General features: G+C 44.5%; 1 non-coding gene across 1 annotated transcript; it reads right to left on the bottom strand.

The window, feature by feature from the left end:
* Positions 1-6431: 6431 nt before the first annotated feature.
* On the bottom strand, positions 6432-6508 carry trnat-ugu (transfer RNA threonine (anticodon UGU)). Its single transcript has one exon. It is a non-coding gene; the product is annotated as a tRNA-Thr (tRNA).
* Between the last annotated feature and the right edge of the window lie 11418 nt (positions 6509-17926).

Below are 17926 nucleotides of genomic sequence, written 5' to 3' on the forward strand. Positions count from 1 at the left end.
AGGGAGACGAGCAGGAAAAATAACATGTTGAGCTCATGTTTTTTGGTAGAACATGTTAAGCTCATACTGGTAAAGAACGGTCGTACATTTCTTTGAACCAAACAGAGGCGAAAAGCAAGGATGAGGCATAGCTGGTGTTCTGGAAGATTCCTCTGGAACAGACAGTCACGTTGTGGAGGAAGACTCTGCATTGTGTTCTCTCTGTAGTGTTTGTGTGACAGTGTGACTCTGCGTTAACTGTTGTCTGTGCTCTGTAGTGTGACAGTAGCCCTTTTTGGTAAACCAGAGGCTACACCTCACAGGAGAGGAGGAGGGGTTGGTGGTGGGAGAGGCTGTATTTTTAGGTCCTTGTACTTCCTCCACATAACGTGGATTCGTACAGACAACAGAACAGCTCAATACATTTTACTCCTCTGGGTTTCCAGAGCTCCTGGAAGAAGCAAAACCGTGTTGTTCTCTGGAGATGTCTTGTCAACTTCTTTACTTTTCTCCCTCTAGTGACGACCATGTTGTTATTGGTAATCTCCTGTTCCTCTAGTGGTGACCATGTTGTTATTGGTAATCTCCTGTTCCTCTAGTGACGACCATGTTGTTATTGGTAATCTCCTGTTCCTCTAGTGGTGACCATGTTGTTATTGGTAATCTCCTGTTCCTCTAGTGACGACCATGTTGTTATTGGTTCATCTCCTGTTCCTCTAGTGGTGACCATGTTGTTATTGGTAATATCCTGTTCCTCTAGTGGTGACCATGTTGTTATTGGTAATCTCCTGTTCCTCTAGTGACGACCATGTTGTTATTGGTAATCTCCTGTTCCTCTAGTGGTGACCATGTTGTTATTGGTAATCTCCTGTTCCTCTAGTGACGACCATGTTGTTATTGGTAATCTCCTGTTCCTCTAGTGGTGACCATGTTGTTATTGGTAATCTCCTGTTCCTCTAGTGGTGACCATGTTGTTATTGGTTCATCTCCTGTTCCTCTAGTGGTGACCATGTTGTTATTGGTAATCTCCTGTTCCTCTAGTGATGACCATGTTGTTATTGGTAATCTCCTGTTCCTCTAGTGGTGACCATGTTGTTATTGGTAATCTCCTGTTCCTCTAGTGGTGACCATGTTGTTATTGGTAATCTCCTGTTCCTCTAGTGGTGACCATGTTGTTATTGGTAATATCCTGTTCCTCTAGTGGTGACCATGTTGTTATTGGTAATATCCTGTTCCTCTAGTGATGACCATGTTGTTATTGGTAATATCCTGTTCCTCTAGTGGTGACCATGTTGTTATTGGTAATCTCCTGTTCCTCTAGTGACGACCATGTTGTTATTGGTAATCTCCTGTTCCTCTAGTGGTGACCATGTTGTTATTGGTAATCTCCTGTTCCTCTAGTGACGACCATGTTGTTATTGGTAATCTCCTGTTCCTCTAGTGGTGACCATGTTGTTATTGGTAATCTCCTGTTCCTCTAGTGGTGACCATGTTGTTATTGGTTCATCTCCTGTTCCTCTAGTGGTGACCATGTTGTTATTGGTAATCTCCTGTTCCTCTAGTGATGACCATGTTGTTATTGGTAATCTCCTGTTCCTCTAGTGGTGACCATGTTGTTATTGGTAATCTCCTGTTCCTCTAGTGGTGACCATGTTGTTATTGGTAATCTCCTGTTCCTCTAGTGATGACCATGTTGTTATTGGTAATCTCCTGTTCCTCTAGTGATGACCATGTTGTTATTGGTAATATCCTGTTCCTCTAGTGATGACCATGTTGTTATTGGTAATCTCCTGTTCCTCTAGTGATGACCATGTTGTTATTGGTAATCTCCTGTTCCTCTAGTGGTGACCATGTTGTTATTGATTAATCTCCTGTTCCTCTAGTGGTGACCATGTTGTTATTGGTAATCTCCTGTTCCTCTAGTGGTGACCATGTTGTTATTGGTAATATCCTGTTCCTCTATTGGTGGGCCCTGGTCTACAGTAGTTTATTACTATGGGCCCTGGTCTAAAGTAGTGCTTTACTAAGGCCCTGGTCTACAGTAGTTTATTACTATGGGCCCTGGTCTACAGTAGTTTATAACTATGGGCCCTGGTCTACAGTAGTTTATTACTATGGGCCCTGGTCTACAGTACCTTATTACTATGGGCCCTGGTCTACAGTAGTTTATTACTATGGGCCCTGGTCTACAGTAGTTTATTACTATGGGCCCTAGTCTACAGTAGTTTATTACTATGGGCCCTAGTCTACAGTAGTTTATTACTATGGGCCCTTGACTAAAGTAGTTTATTACTATGGGCCCTGGTCTACAGTACCTTATTACTATGGGCCCTGGTCTACAGTAGTACTTTACTATGGGCCCTGGTCTACAGTAGTTTATTACTATGGGCCCTGGTCTAAAGTAGTTTATTACTATGGGCCCTAGTCTACAGTAGTTTATTACTATGGGCCCTGGTCTACAGTACCTTATTACTATGGGCCCTGGTCTACAGTACCTTATTACTATGGGCCCTGGTCTACAGTACCTTATTACTATGGGCCCTGGTCTACAGTAGTTTATTACTATGGGCCCTGGTCTACAGTAGTTTATTACTATGGGCCCTGGTCTACAGTAGTTTATTACTATGGGCCCTGGTCTACAGTAGTTTATTACTATGGGCCCTGGTCTACAGTACCTTATTACTATCGGCCCTGGTTTACAGTAGTTTATTACTATGGGCCCTAGTCTACAGTAGTTTATTACTATGGGCCCTGGTCTACAGTACCTTATTAAGATGGGCCCTGGTCTACAGTACCTTATTACTATGGGCCCTGGTCTACAGTACCTTATTACTATGGGCCCTGGTCTACAGTAGTTTATTACTATGGGCCCTGGTCTACAGTAGTTTATTACTATGGGCCCTGGTCTACAGTAGTTTATTACTATGGGCCCTGGTCTACAGTACCTTATTACTATGGGCCCTGGTCTACAGTAGTTTATTACTATGGGCCCTGGTCTACAGTAGCTTATTACAATGGGCCCTGGTCTACAGTAGTTTATTACTATGGGCCCTGGTCTACAGTAGTTTATAACTATGGGCCGTGGTCTACAGTACCTTATTACTATGGGCCCTGGTCTACAGTAGTTTATTACTATGGGCCCTGATCTACAGTAGTTTATTACTATGGGCCCTGATCTACAGTAGTTTATTACTATGGGCCCTGGTCTACAGTAGTTTATTACTATGGGCCCTGGTCTACAGTAGTTTATTACTATGGGCCCTGGTCTACAGTAGTTTATTACTATGGGCCCTGGTCTACAGTAGTTTATTACTATGGGCCCTGGTCTACAGTAGTTTATTACTATGGGCCCTGGTCTACAGTAGTTTATTACTATGGGCCCTGGTCTACAGTAGTTTATTACTATGGGCCTTGGTCTACAGTAGTTTATTACTATGGGCCCTGTTCTACAGTAGTTTATTATTACTATGGACCCTGGTCTACAGTAGTTTATTACTATGGGCCCTGGTCTACAGTAGTTTATTACTATGGGCCCTGGTCTACAGTAGTTTATAACTATGGGCCCTGGTCTACAGTAGTTTATAACTATGGGCCCTGGTCTAAAGTAGTACTTTACTATGGGCCCTGGTCTACAGTAGTTTATAACTATGGGCCCTGGTCTACAGTAGTTTATTACTATGGGCCCTGGTCTACAGTAGTTTATTACTATGGGCCCTGGTCTACAGTAGTTTATTACTATGGGCCCTGGTCTACAGTAGTTTATTACTATGGGCCCTGGTGTACAGTAGTTTATTACTATGGGCCCTGGTCTACAGTAGTTTATTACTATGGGCCCTGGTCTACAGTAGTTTATTACTATGGGCCTTGGTCTACAGTAGTTTATTACTATGGGCCCTGTTCTACAGTAGTTTATTATTACTATGGACCCTGGTCTACAGTAGTTTATTACTATGGGCCCTGGTCTACAGTAGTTTATTACAATGGGCCCTGGTCTACAGTAGTTTATTACTATGGGCCCTGGTCTACAGTAGTTTATTACTATGGGCCCTGATCTACAGTAGTTTATTACTATGGACCCTGGTCTACAGTACCTTATTACTATGGGCCCTGGTCTACAGTAGTTTATTACTATGGGCCCTGGTCTACAGTAGTTTATTCCTATGGGCCCTGGTCTACAGTAGTTTATTACTATGGGCCCTGGTCTACAGTAGTTTATTACTATGGGCCCTGGTCTACAGTAGTTTATTACTATGGGCCCTGGTCTACAGTAATTTATTACTATGGGCCCTGGTCTACAGTAGTTTATAACTATGGGCCCTGGTCTACAGTAGTTTATTACTATGGGCCCTGGTCTACAGTAGTTTATTACTATGGGCCCTGGTCTACAGTAGTTTATAACTATGGGCCCTGGTCTACAGTAGTTTATTACTATGGGCCCTGGTCTACAGTAGTTTATAACTATGGGCCCTGGTCTACAGTAGTTTATAACTATGGGCCTTGGTCTACAGTAGTTTATTACTATGGGCCCTGGTCTACAGTAGTTTATTACTAAGGCCCTGGTCTACAGTAGTTTATAACTATGGGCCCTGGTCTACAGTAGTTTATTACTATGGGCCCTGGTCTACAGTAGTTTATTACTAAGGCCCTGGTCTATAGTAGTTTATAACTATGGGCCCTGGTCTACAGTAGTTTATTACTATGGGCCCTGGTCTACAGTAGTGTATTACTATGGGCCCTGGTCTACAGTAGTTTATTACTATGGGCCCTGGTCTACAGTAGTTTATTACTATGGGCCCTGGTCTACAGTAGTTTATAACTATGGGCCCTGGTCTACAGTAGTTTATTACTATGGGCCCTGGTCTACAGTAGTTTATTACTATGGGCCCTGGTCTACAGTAGTTTATTACTAAGGCCCTGGTCTACAGTAGTTTATAACTATGGGCCCTGGTCTACAGTAGTGTATTACTATGGGCCCTGGTCTACAGTAGTTTATTACTATGGGCCCTGGTCTATAGTCGTTTATAACTATGGGTCCTGGTCTACAGTAGTTTATTACTATGGGCCCTGGTCTACAGTAGTTTATTACTATGGGTCCTGGTCTAGAGTAGTTTATTACTATGGGCCCTGGTCTACAGTAGTTTATTACTATGGGCCCTGGTCTACAGTAGTTTATTACTATGGGCCCTGGTCTACAGTAGTTTATTACTATGGGCCCTGGTCTAAAGTAGTACTTTACTATGGGCCCTGGTCTACAGTAGTTTATTACTATGGGCCCTGGCCTACAGTAGTGTATTACTTTGGGCCCTGGCCTACAGTAGTGTATTACTTTGGGCCCTGGTCTACAGTAGTTTATTACTATGGGCCCTGGTCTACAGTAGTTTATTACTATGGGCCCTGGTCTACAGTAGTTTATTACTATGGGCCCTGGTCTACAGTAGTGCTTTACTATGGGCCCTTGTCTAAAGTAGTGCTTTACTATGGGCCCTGGTCTACAGTAGTTTATTACTATGGGCCCTGGTCTACAGTAGTTTATAACTATGGGCCCTGGTCTACAGTAGTTTATTACTATGGGCCCTGGTCTACAGTAGTTTATAACTATGGGTCCTGGTCTACAGTAGTTTATAACTATGGGCCCTGGTCTACAGTAGTTTATTACTATGGGCCCTGGTCTACAGTAGTTTATTACTATGGGCCCTGGTCTACAGTAGTTTATTACTATGGGCCCTGGTCTACAGTAGTTTATAACTATGGGCCCTGGTCTACAGTTGTTTATTACTATGGGCCCTGGTCTACAGTTGTTTATAACTATGGGCCCTGGTCTACAGTAGTTTATAACTATGGGCCCTGGTCTACAGTAGTTTATAACTATGGGCCCTGGTCTACAGTAGTTTATTACTATGGGCCCTGGTCTACAGTAGTTTATAACTATGGGCCCTGGTCTACAGTAGTTTATAACTATGGGCCCTGGTCTACAGTAGTTTATTACTATGGGCCCTGGTCTACAGTAGTTTATTACTATGGGCCCTGGTCTACAGTAGTTTATTTATGGGCCCTGGTCTACAGTAGTTTATTACTATGGGCCCTGGTCTACAGTAGTGCACCATAAAGAGAATAGGGTGCCATTTAGGATGCACACGTTGGTTGTAGTGTCAAACCTCTTGATCTCCAGAGACTGTAGATGTAATAGACTGGCTACAGCAAATATGACTGATGAAGAGTGTGTGTGTGTGTGTGTGTGTGTGTGTGTGTGTGTGGTTAGTAGAGAGGAAGTGTATTTCAGAAGTTAGTCCTGATGACAACTATATTCACTCTCAATACATTATTATTATTTTCTAGAATATGATCTATTATGATCTAGAATTTAATCTATTATTACATTTACATTTAAGTCATTTAGCAGACGCTCTTATCCAGAGCGACTTACAAATTGGAAAGTTCATACATATTCATCCTGGTCCCCCCGTGGGAATTGAACCCACAACCCTGGCGTTACAAGCGCCATGCTCTACCAACTGAGCCATACGGGACCACCCGTGTTATTATGATCTAGAATATGATCTATTATGATCTGGAATATGATCTAGAATATGATCTATTATGATCTAGAATATGATCTAGAATATGATCTATTATGATCTAGAATATGATCTATTATGATCTAGAATATAATCTAGAATATGATCTATTATGATCTAACATGATCTAGAATATGATCTATTATGATATAGAATGTAATCTGGAATATGATCTAATATGATCTATTATGATCTAGAATATGATCTGGAATATAATCCAGAATATGATCTATTATGATCTAGATTATGATCTAGAATATGTCTAGAATGTAATCTAGAATATGATCTATTATGATATAGAATATGATCTTACATGATCTAGAATATGATCTATTACGGTCTAGAATATGATCTATTACGATCTAGAATATGATCGAGAATTTGACTTAGAATATGATCTACAATATGATCTATTATGATCTAGAATATGATCTAGAATACAATCTAGAATATTATCTATGATTTACTTTGCACATTCTGTCATATGATCTAGAATATGATCTAGAATGTGATCTATCATAGACAGTTTGTGAGGACGGATTCTCCCTCAGTCCTTTCTAGCAAAACCCCATTTAGATTCCTGCACTTACTTTACACATTGTAGCATATGATCTATCATTTACTTTACACATTCTATCCTTTGATCTAGCATATGATCTATCATTTACTTTACACATTCTATCTTATGATCTATCATTTACTTTACACATTCTATCCTATGATCTATCATTTACTTTACACATTCTATCCTATGATCTAGCATATGATCTATCATTTACTTTACACATTGTATCATATGATCTATCATTTACTTGACACATTCTATCATATGATCTATGAGTTTCAGCAGGATGAGTCAACAGCCGTGGCTGTCCTGGCACAGCTCCTGGTATATGTCCGTTACGTTTATGGGGGGTCAATTAAGGAAGACATCCTCTTCTGCAAACCGCTGGAAACCAGGAAAACAAGAGAGGATATTTTTAAAGTACTGGACAGCTGTAACGGCTTTCTAGCTCTTCCTCCTCCTCGGACGAGGAGAGGAGAGAGGGATCGGAAGACCAATGTGCAGCGAGGTATGATGACATAATGAATTTATTTAAAGACGAACACGAACACGAAAAACACTTGGAAAATTACAAAACAAATAAACAATGTAGACAGACCTGGACACGAACTTACATAACGAAGAACGCATGAACAGGGAAACTGACTACATAAAAGAACGAACATGCAAACAAACCGAAAACAGTCCCGTGTGGCGCAACGACATACACAGACACAGGAGACAACCACCCACAACAAACAGTGTGAAAACACCTACCTTAATATGACTCTCAATCAGAGGAAATGAAAACCACCTGCCTCTAATTGAGAGCCATATTAGGTCACCCTTAAACAAACATAGAAACAGAAAACATAGACTGCCCACCCAAACTCACGTCCTGACCAACTAACACATACAAAAACTACCAGAAAACAGGTCAGGAACGTGACAACAGCTTTGTGACATCAAATGGACTTTGGTGGTCAAGATGTGTTGGTATCTGTACTGATGGTGCAAAAGCGATGACAGGGAGACATAGTGGAGTGGAAACGCGCGTGCAAGCAGTTGCTCCCGACACCACTTGGGTACACTGCAGCATCCACCGAGAGGCTCTTGCTACCAAGGGAATGCCTGACAGCTTGAAAGACGTTTTGGACACTACAGTGACCATTCGTATGTTTTCTGCACTGTGCAATGGTTAGGGCAGCAACCATGTAATGCTTTTACAACATACGGAAATGCGCTGGTTATCAAGGGGCAAAGTTTTTGACACATTTTTTAAATTGAGAGACGAGCTTAAAGTTTTCATTACTGACCATCATTTTCACTTGTCGGACCGCTTGCATGATGACGAGTTTCTCACACAACTTGCCTATCTGAGTGATGTTTTTTCTCGCCTGAATGATCTGAATCTAGGATTCCGCAACTATATTCAATGTGCGGGACAAAATTGAGGTTACGATTAAGAAGTTGGAGCTCTTCTCTGTCTGCATTAACAAGGGCAACACACAGGTCTTTCCATCATTGTATGATTTTTTGTGTGCAAATGAACTCAAGCTTAAGGACAATGTCAAATGTGATTTAGCAAAGCACCTGAGTGAGTTGGGTGCGCAATTACACAGGTACTTTCCCGAAACGGATGACACAATCAACTAGATTCATTATCCCTTTCATGCCCTGCCTCCAGTCCACTTACCGATATCTGAACAAGAGAGCCTCATGGAAATTGCAATAAGCGGTTGTGTAAAAATAGAATTTAATCAGAAGCCACTGCCAGATTTCTGGATTGGGCTGAGCTCAGAGTATCCTGCCTTGTCAAATCGCGCTGTTAAGACACTGATGCCCTTTCCAATCACGTACCTATGTGAGAATGGACTCTCGGCCCTCACCAGCATGAAAACTAAATACAGGCACAGACACTGTGTGGAAAAAGACTCTCTCCAATACAACCCAACATTGCAGAGTTATGTGCATCCTTTCAACACACCCTTCTCATTAACCCATGGTGAGTTATTCACCATTTTCGTTGAACAAATAAGGTTTTATATGTAAGATGGTTTAAAAAAAAAAAAAATGATTGATTATTATTAGATTATTATTTGTGCCCTGGTCCTATAAGAGCTCTTTGTCACTTCTCACGAGCCGGGTCGTGACAAAAACTCACACTCGTTCTTATGTTTAATAAATGTATAGTATAATGTGTGTGTGGCAGGCTTACAATGATGGCAAAAACTGGAGGGTGAATCTTTGAAAGGGTACGGGACTAGGGGGTACTCAGCTGGAGGGTGAATGTTTGAAGGGGTACGGGGATAGGGGGGTACACAGCTAGAGGGTGAATGTTTGAAGGGGTACAGTACTAGGGGGTACTCAGCTGGAGGGTGAATGTTTGAAGGGGTACGAGGATAGGGGGGTACACAGCTGGAGGGTGAATGTTTGAAGGGGTACGAGGATAGGGGGGTACTCAGCTGGAGGGTGAATGTTTGAACGGGTACTGGACTAGGGGGGTACTCAGCTGGAAGGTGAATGTTTGAAGGGGTACAGTACTAGGGGGTACTCAGCTGGAGGGTGAATGTTTGAAGGGGTACGAGGATAGGGGGGTACTCAGCTGGAGGGTGAATGTTTGAAGGGGTACGAGGATAGGGGGGTACTCAGCTGGAGGGTGAATGTTTGAAGGGGTACGAGGATAGGGGGGTACTCAGCTGGAAGGTGAATGTTTGAAGGGGTACGGAGATAGGGGGTACTCAGGTGGAGGGTGAATGTTTGAACGGGTACTGGACTAGGGGGGTACTCAGCTGGAAGGTGAATGTTTGAAGGGGTACTGGACTAGGGGGGACACAGCTGGAGGGTGAATGTTTGAAGGGGTACGGGACTATAACAAATTTGGGAACCACTCATCTAGCATACAGGGGGTCACATTTTTCTAACTCTTTGTTGTAGACTGCTAATCTCCGGCCACTACAGCAATCAGCGCATTTCGCACAATGTCTCCTCTCACTACTCTGCACGCACGCACGCACGCACGCACGCACACACACACACACACACACACACACACACACACACACACACACACACACACACACACACACACACACACACACACACAGCAGAGCTGCCTAATCTGATGTTCCACATCACAGAGCTAAGTGAACGGTTGCCAGAGAAAAGTGGGGCCATGGCCATAACTATATATGAGGACACGGCCATTTTTTCTCTCAATTGAAACAACATGTAATAATGAAAGTATTTATTTTGTACACAATAAAGAAAATCAATTACGGGGGGAACATTTAAATATTTCTCCCAGTGTTGATCAAACCTCAGAATGTTTATGTTCTTGATCTGAGTTCTAATCGCACCAATGAGTGGAACCCGGACCAGTGGTGTGTTGTGTTCTCCTGTCTCTTAGTGAATGTGTAGAACCCTGACCAGTGGTGGGTTATGTTCTCCTGTCTCTTAGTGAATGTGTAGAACCCTGACCAGTGGAACCCTGACCAGTGGTGTGTTATGTTCTCCTGTCTCTTAGTGAATGTGTAGAACCCTGACCAGCGATGTATTGTTATGTTCTCCTGTCTCTTAGTGAATGTGTAGAACCCTGACCAGTGGTGTGTTATGTTCTCCTGTCTCTTAGTGAATGTGTAGAACCCTGACCAGTGGCGTGTTATGTTCTCCTGTCTCTTAGTGAATGTGTGGAACCCTGACCAGTGGTGTGTTATGTTCTCCTGTCTCTTAGTGAATGTGTAGAACCCTGACCAGTGGTGTGTTGTGTTCTCCTGTCTCTTAGTGAATGTGTAGAACCCTGACCAGTGGTGTGTTATGTTCTCCTGTCTCTTAGTGAATGTGTGGAACCCTGGCCAGTGGTGTGTTGTGTTCTCCTGTCTCTTAGTGAATGTGTGGAACCCTGACCAGTGGTGTATTGTTATGTTCTCCTGTCTCTTAGTGAATGTGTGGAACCCTGACCAGTGGAACTCTGACCAGTGGCGTGTTATGTTCTCCTGTCTCTTAGTGAATGTGTGGAACCCTGACCAGTGGAACTCTGGCCAGTGGCGTGTTATGTTCTCCTGTCTCTTAGTGAATGTGTGGAACCCTGACCAGTGGTGGGTTATGTTCTCCTGTCTCTTAGTGAATGTGTGGAACCCTGACCAGTGGTGGGTTATGTGTTCTCCTGTCTCTTAGTGAATGTGTAGAACCCTGACCAGTGGTGTGTTATGTTCTCCTGTCTCTTAGTGAATGAGTGGAACCCTGACCAGTGGTGTGTTATGTTCTCCTGTCTCTTAGTGAATGTGTAGAACCCTGACCAGTGGAACCCTGACCAGTGGTGTGTTATGTTCTCCTGTCTCTTAGTGAATGAGTGGAACCCTGACCAGTGGAACCCTGACCAGTGGCGTGTTATGTTCTCCTGTCTCTTAGTGAATGAGTGGAACCCTGACCAGTGGTGTGTTATGTTCTCCTGTCTCTTAGTGAATGAGTGGAACCCTGACCAGTGGTGGGTTATGTTCTCCTGTCTCTTAGTGAATGTGTGGAACCCTGACCAGTGGTGTGTTGTGTTCTCCTGTCTCTTAGTGAATGTGTAGAACCCTGACCAGTGGTGTGTTATGTTCTCCTGTCTCTTAGTGAATGTGTGGAACCCTGACCAGTGGTGTGTTGTGTTCTCCTGTCTCTTAGTGAATGTGTAGAACCCTGACCAGTGGTGTGTTATGTTCTCCTGTCTCTTAGTGAATGAGTGGAACCCTGACCAGTGGTGGGTTATGTTCTCCTGTCTCTTAGTGAATGTGAGGAACCCTGACCAGTGGTGGGTTGTGTTCTCCTGTCTCTTAGTGAATGAGTGGAACCCTGACCAGTGGTGTGTTATGTTCTCCTGTCTCTTAGTGAATGTGTGGAACCCTGACCAGTGGTGTGTTATGTTCTCCTGTCTCTTAGTGAATGTGTGGAACCCTGACCAGTGGTGGGTTGTGTTCTCCTGTCTCTTAGTGAATGTGTGGAACCCTGACCAGTGGAACCCTGACCAGTGGTGTGTTGTGTTCTCCTGTCTCTTAGTGAATGTGTGGAACCCTGACCAGTGGTGGGTTGTGTTCTCCTGTCTCTTAGTGAATGTGTGGAACCCTGACCAGTGGAACCCTGACCAGTGGTGTGTTGTGTTCTCCTGTCTCTTAGTGAATGTGTGGAACCCTGACCAGTGGTGGGTTGTGTTCTCCTGTCTCTTAGTGAATGTGTAGAACCCTGACCAGTGGAACCCTGACCAGTGGTGTGTTATGTTCTCCTGTCTCTTAGTGAATGTGTAGAACCCTGACCAGTGGAACCCTGACCAGTGGTGTGTTATGTTCTCCTGTCTCTTAGTGAATGTGTGGAACCCTGACCAGTGGTGTGTTGTGTTCTCCTGTCTCTTAGTGAATGTGTAGAACCCTGACCAGTGGTGGGTTATGTTCTCCTGTCTCTTAGTGAATGTGTAGAACCCTGACCAGTGGTGTGTTGTGTTCTCCTGTCTCTTAGTGAATGAGTGGAACCCTGACTAGTTGGGCCTGAGACGTGAAACGAACGGCCCCAGCTCGGAGTCGGCTCAAGTAGGCAATAGAGACGCTGTTGACGGTGTGTTTGAGAGAATCCGGACAAAAGGCTATTTTAAAACTGTTCCGCGACCTCTGCCCTGTCTACAGTCATCCCCCAAAACAAACGGACTCTCTGAGAATGAGTGCACAACTGGTAAATAGTTGCTTATAGATGTGTCAGTCAGTCAGGTGGTTAGCTGCCGGCAGACACTTCTGTTGCAATAACATTGAAGGGCTCTGCTTGCTAAATGGATGAAGCCAACATTAAATGGAGCCTAACTCAGCAGGAGAAAAAATATGATACTAAGTTCTCATAATAACTTTGCTTTATAGACAGAGTGGACTACTGAGACAGACAGAGAGGACTACTGAGACAGACAGAGTGGACTACTGAGACAGACAGAGTGGACTACTGAGACAGACAGAGAGGACTACTGAGACAGACAGAGTGGACTACTGAGACAGACAGAAAAGACTACTGAGACAGACAGAGTGGACTACTGAGACAGACAGAGAGGACTACTGAGACAGACAGAGAGGACTACTGAGACAGGCAGAGAGGACTACTGAGACAGGCAGAGAGGACTACTGAGACAGACAGAGAGGACTACTGAGACAGACAGAGTGGACTACTGAGACAGACAGAGAGGACTACTGAGACAGACAGAGAGGACTACTGAGACAGACAGAGAGGACTACTGAGACAGACAGAGAGGACTACTGAGACAGACAGAGAGGACTACTGAGACAGACAGAGAGGACTACTGAGACAGACAGAGAGGACTACTGAGACAGACAGAGTGGATTACTGAGACAGACAGAGAGGACTACTGAGACAGACAGAGAGGACTACTGAGACAGACAGAGAGGACTACTGAGACAGACAGAGAGGACTGCTGAGACAGACAGAGAGGACTGCTGAGACAGACAGAGAGGACTGCTGAGACAGACAGAGAGGACTGCTGAGACAGACAGAGAGGACTACTGAGACAGACAGAGAGGACTACTGAGACAGACAGGGAGGACTACTGAGACAGACAGGGAGGACTACTGAGACAGACAGAGAGGACTACTGAGACAGACAGAGTGGACTACTGAGACAGACAGAGAGGACTACTGAGACAGACAGAGAGGACTACTGAGACAGACAGAGAGGACTACTGAGACAGACAGAGAGGACTACTGAGACAGACAGAGAGGACTACTGAGACAGACAGAGAGGACTACTGAGACAGACAGAGAGGACTACTGAGACAGACAGAGAGGACTACTGAGACAGACAGAGAGGACTACTGAGACAGACAGAGAGGACTACTGAGACAGACAGAGAGGACTGCTGAGACAGACAGAGAGGACTGCTGAGACAGACAGAGAGGACTACTGAGACAGACAGGGAGGACTACTGAGACAGACAGAGAGGACTACTGAGACAGACAGAGAGGACTACTGACCCCAGTAAATGTTTAGAAAGTTCTCTCTCTTTTACTGTATTTTTATACAAGAAAAAACCTTTTAAATGTTATTTGTTGAACAGAAAAAACAATCAAAAATGACGCCAGCCGTTATCACCATGGTTACTGTAAGTTCATTCACCCCAATCCATCTACAAACACATAGCCTATTAGCTATACAATTAGCTATCCGGACCTCACTACAAGTCAAACCCTGGTTACGGCAATGAGTAGGACTGCTGGAAGACACTGTCTCCTCAGTAGAGGCTGTGACAAGGTAGCACTTCACACGCACATACACACGCACACACACACACACACGCCTACACGCACACACACACACGCCTACACGCACACACAGGGGCCAGATCGTAAATGATGTATGTAGGCCAGACATTAGTAGGAGAGTAGTTTGATGAATATGAGAATGGAGTTTTTCTTGATCAAATGGTCTATATTCCACCTCTGAATACCAGTTATGTATCTCTGTATATATACTATCTCTGTATATATACTATCGATGTATATACTATCTCTGTATATATACTATCGATGTATATACTATCTCTGTATATATACTATCGATGTATATACTATCTCTGTAGATACGCTATCTATGTATATATATTATCTCTGTATATATACTGTATATATACTATCGATGTATATACTATCTCTGTAGATACACTATCTCTGTATATATAATATCTCTGTATATATAATATCTCTGTAGATATACTATCTCTGTATATATACTATCGATGTATATACTATCTCTTTAGATACACTATCTCTGTATATATAATATATCTGTAGATACACTATCTATGCATATATACTATCTCTGTATATATACTATCTCTGTACATCTGATACTTTTGACATCAAAGAAAAAGCAGTAGAAGATCATGAATCAACATGGATCACCATGAATCATATTTCTCTCCCCGGTAAGATCCGTGGGGGCGTGTGGGTTGTCTCTCTGTCAACTAAGACTGGTGCACGATCTCTAATACTATGAACGTCTCTTAGTTCTGTTTATCTGGGTTTAGAATAGCTCATGATTCAGCATCATCTATATTGTTTGAAGCTGTCTATTTAATACCATGAAACCGATGCTGGCACTAAGACCACACTCAACCAGCTGTAGAGGCCCAAAAGCAAACAAGGAAACGCTCATTCGGAGGGCGGAGCTTCTTGTGGTCGTTGATATTAATGCAGGGAAACTGAAATCCGTTTGACCTCATTTCTACCAGCATGTCACATGTGCAACCAGAGGAGGAACAAAAACTCTAGACCACCTTTACTCAGAGAGATACATACAAAGCTTTCCCTCGCCTTCCATTTGTCAAATCTGACCATAACTCTTATCCTCCTCAAAGCTCATACAGGAAGTACCAGTGACACCCTCAATACAGAAGTGGTCTGATGAAGCGGATGCTAAGCTACAGGACTGTTTCACTAGCCCAGACTGGAATATGTTCCGGGATTCATCCTATGGCATTGAGGAGTTTACCACATCAGTCACCGGCTTCATCAATAAGTGCATTGACGACGTCATCCCCACAGTGACAATACGTACATATCACAACCAGAAGCCGTGAAATACAGGCAACATCCGCACTGAGCGAAAGGCTAGAGCTGCCGCTTTCAAGGAGAGGAACACTAATCTGGATGCTTCTAAGAAATCCGCTATTCCCTCCGCCGAACCGTCAAACAGGCATAGTGTCAATACAGGACTAAGATCGAATCCTACTACACTGGCGCTGACACTCGTCAGATGTGACTTGCAAACTGTCACGGATTACAAAAGGAAACCCAGCCGAGAGCTGTTGAGTAACACCAGCCTACCAGACGGCGCTAAAAGCCTTCTATGCTCGCTTCGAGGCAAACAACACTGAACCATGCATGAAAGCCCCAGCTGTTCCGGACGACTGTGTGATCACGCTCTCCGTAGCCAATGTTTGTAAGATATTTAAAAAAGGTCAACATTCACAAGGCCTGTGGATGCGATGGACCTGATCCTAGATCAGCACTCCTACTCAGAGTCCTCTTTGCGAATACAGTACGACACTCTCCTCTGATCTGCACCAATACGCTGAGAACTATGGCCATAAGCATGTTTTATTTTATCTTTATTTATTTATCTTTATTTAGCAAGTCAGTTAAGAACAAATTCTTATTTTCAATGACGGCCTAGGAACTGTGGGTTAACTGTCTTGTTCAGGGGCAGAACAATAGATATTTACCTTGTCAGCTCGGGGATTCGATCTACCGGTGACAGGCCCAACGCTCTAACCACTAGGCTACCTGCCGCCCCATAAATAATGAAAGACACATTCAATAAATCATCATGGGATGAATCATCATAGTCACAGTGTTTTAGCTACAATAGACTGACAGTTCCACACAGTTTCAGTCCAGATTCATATCTCTCTGTCTGAGCCATGTGCCTCTTGCGTGTTACCTTTTAATGAACACGGGGCTGACTCTCTGCAGTTTCCATGAGGGGCCACTCTTGGTGGGGTTGAAAAACAACATGACAACCTGCGTCAGTAGCGTGTGCTGATGGCATGGTGTGTGTGGGCTCTGTGAGCCGGGGCGGGGCCTCGATGGACTCAGCCTCTAGGTGCTGTGTGTGTGTGTGTGTGTGTGTGTTTGTGTGTGTGTGTGTGTGTGTGTGTGTGTGTGTGTGTGTGTGTGTACACAGTAGTGAGAGGAGACATTGACCCCGCTCCTCCGTTTCTTCTCTTATCGTCTCCTTTCCTCCTCACCTTTGATCTGTGTGTGTGTTTGTCACAGGAGGCTGCTGAGGGGAGGACGGCTCCTGATAACGTCTGGAACGGAGCAAATGGAATGTCATCAAACACCAGGAAACCATGGAAACCATGTCTTTGATGTATTTGATACCATTCCACTGATTCCGCTCCAGTCATTGCCACGAGCCCGTCCTCCCCAATTAAGGTGCCACCAGCCTCCTGTGGTGTGTGTGTATCTACCAATTGTTAAAGGCTAGTGAGGTCACTGACATTCTGTCAGAAAACAGACAACATGACATGACGCATGATATGACTAACAACAAGACTCACCGTGATTTAGGCAGCTCATTCCAAACCCCCACCTCCCTTCCCTCTCATTCCAAACCCCCACCTCCCTCCTCTCTCTCTCTTTCCTCTCACTCAAAACCCCCACCCCCTCCTCTCTCTCTCTCTCCCCCTCCAAACTCCCAACTCCCTCCTCTCTCTCCCCCTCCAAACCCTCAACTCTCTCTCTCTCCCCCTCCAACCCCCCAACTCCCTCCTCTCTCTCCCCCTCCAAATTCCCTAACTCCCTCCTCTCTCTCCCCCTCCAAATTCCCAACTCCCTCCTCTCTCTCCCCCTCCAAAACCCCAACTCCCTCCTCCCTCTCTCTCTCTCCCCCTCCAAACCCCCAACTCCCTCCTCTCTCTCCCCCTCCAAACCCCTAACTCCCTCCTCTCTCTCCCCCTCCAAACCCCCACCTCCCTTGTCTCTCTCCCCCTCCAAATTCCCAACTCCCTCCTCTCTCTCCCCCTCCAAAACCCCAACTCCCTCCTCCCTCTCTCTCTCTCTCCCCCTCCAAACCCCCAACTCCCTCCTCTCTCTCTCTCTCCCTCCAAACCCCCAACTCCCTCCTCCCTCTCTCTCTCTCTCTCTCCCCCTCCAAACCCCCAACTCCCTCCTCTCTCTCCCCCTCCAAACCCCTAACTCCCTTCTCTCTCTCCCCCTCCAAACCCCCACCTCCCTTGTCTCTCTCCCCCTCCAAATTCCCAACTCCCTCCTCTCTCTCCCCCTCCAAAACCCCAACTCCCT

The sequence above is a fragment of the Salvelinus fontinalis genome, chromosome 34 (genome assembly GCF_029448725.1).
Source record: "Salvelinus fontinalis isolate EN_2023a chromosome 34, ASM2944872v1, whole genome shotgun sequence".
Lineage (NCBI taxonomy): Eukaryota > Metazoa > Chordata > Actinopteri > Salmoniformes > Salmonidae > Salvelinus > Salvelinus fontinalis.